General features: G+C 42.8%; 1 pseudogene; it reads right to left on the bottom strand.

Moving 5' to 3' along the window:
* Positions 1–617: 617 nt before the first annotated feature.
* Positions 618–1,695, bottom strand: Sord-ps6 (sorbitol dehydrogenase, pseudogene 6; annotated as a pseudogene).
* Positions 1,696–2,045: the final 350 nt, after the last annotated feature.

The following is a 2,045-nucleotide window of genomic DNA, read 5'->3' as shown; positions in this document are numbered from 1 at the left end:
ATTTACACAACCTGCATACACACACACACACACACACACACACACACACAAACACATGTGAACAAATGCTAATGTAATTCCACACATCACTGAAATAATTTCTCAAAATGAGTTCTTTCAATTCTGTTCTCAGCTAAAGCTTTAAAGGCAATTATTCCCCAAAAAGTGCTAATTATACATATATTTGGTGACTTAATTTATAATGCATTTTACTAACAATAATGATAAAGTTGAAACATTAGCCAAGTATATTTAAGGACATGATTTTATGGTGTACTATTTCAGTGTACAATCTTATTACTGTTTTCCAAAATTGTCCTGAGGCATTATTCTAATATCTTGGGATCTCCTTTATTTTGCTATAGTTAATATTTTAGTAGTTACCTGCTTCATATATTGTTTCTTCTATCTGAAATAATTAATAACTTTTCATTTGACTTCCTGCTATACATTACAACAGGCTTTATAGCACATTTTTTTCAGGCTCTCTGCTTATGAGTTTTTTGTTTGTTTTGTTTTTATCTTTCAAAATGAAAGTTCTGCATTAATGACCTCCCTTCTAGCCATTTAGCCCTTAGATGCTGAGAGAGTGGGCCAAGGTATGGATCAACTCAGGTTTAAAGGTTCAGGTCACTGGGGTCACACTTGATCATAACTTTCAGCTCCACTCCCTTTTTGGTTGTTTCAAAGACTTCTCCAGCCTTCTCCAGAGGGAACCTAAGAGTAACTAAGGGCTTTACATTCAAAGTCTTTGATACAAGCATGGAAATGACTATCGGTCATGTGTTGCAGTATCAAAACATGTCTCTGTTATCTACCTCCAGCCCTTGCACTCGGGGTAAATTGATCATCTCGGAGCCCATTCCCATGATTACCAAGGTCCCATCAGAGTGAGTGGCATAGATGCCCATTTAGATTGAGGACTCCGATCCTGTGCATTCAGTGGTGACCTCTGGCTTCCTCCCCAGAAGAATTTCCACCTCACTGATAATTTCCTGAGGGATCTCTTTGGCAACGTTCATGGTAAAAGCTACTCTAAATTCCTTGGCTTTGAACTACTGAGAAGCAGATAAACCAGTCACCACTACTTGAGCAACTATACTATTGCTTTGGCCACAAACAAAGTGACTATCCACACTGGCCCAGCTCCACACAGAAGAACTTTGTTCCCCAGGGAAACTGAAAGTCGATGGCAGGCACAGATCCCCACAAAGAGAGGCTCAATCAGGGTCCCTTCTTCAAAGGTGACACCATCAGGAAACTTGTGGCAGAAGTCAGCACTGCGCTTGTAGAAGAGGCAGAGGATCCCATCATCTGGGGGTGTGGCACAGAAGATGGATGGTGTCAGCTTGTATCAGCCAATTTTGCAGTATTCATCTATTTCTCAGGGAATGCCAGGCTAGATGGCAACCCCATCTCCTGGATTTATATGTCTCACTTTTGTGACTGTTCCAGCAGCTTCCTGTCCAAGCACCACTGGATTTTTCACATCAAAATCCCCAACTCGGCAATGCTCCCAGTAGTAAACACCCAAGCTGCAGACCTCCACCAAATGCATCTTTAGTAATACCTCATTTGGGCTGGGCTCAGGGATTGGGTAGGTCTCCTGGCAAATGTCTCCAGGTCCATGCACCACCAGGGACAGTTCTGGCCCTTAGCTAAAGCTGCCATATTGCTCTCTTGCTTCGAGGTGTCAGCTGGACCCAGCAGGGATTTGGTGATTCGCACATTTTTTTTACTGGATATTTAATGTAATTACATTTCAAATGTTACCCCTTTCCCCCTCCCATTCTGTTCTCCTGCCCCCCTGCTTCCGTGAAGACGCTCACACTCCCATCCACCTACTTCCACCTCCATGCCCTGACATTCGTCTACACTGAGAAACAAGCCTTCACAGGACCAAGGACTTCTCCTCTTATTGATGCCATACAATGTCATCCTCTGCTACATATGTACCTGGAGGTGTGGGTCCCTCCATGTGTACTCTTTGGTTGGTGATTTAGTCCCCAGGAGCTCTGAGGGTTCTAGTTTATGAGAAGGATAGA

This window comes from Rattus norvegicus, chromosome 15, assembly GCF_021556685.1.
Source record: "Rattus norvegicus strain SHRSP/BbbUtx chromosome 15, alternate assembly SHRSP_T2T, whole genome shotgun sequence".
NCBI classification, from domain to species: Eukaryota; Metazoa; Chordata; class Mammalia; order Rodentia; family Muridae; genus Rattus; species Rattus norvegicus.
The sequence above is the reverse complement of the archived record's forward strand: the minus strand, read 5'-3'. Positions and strand labels throughout refer to the sequence as shown.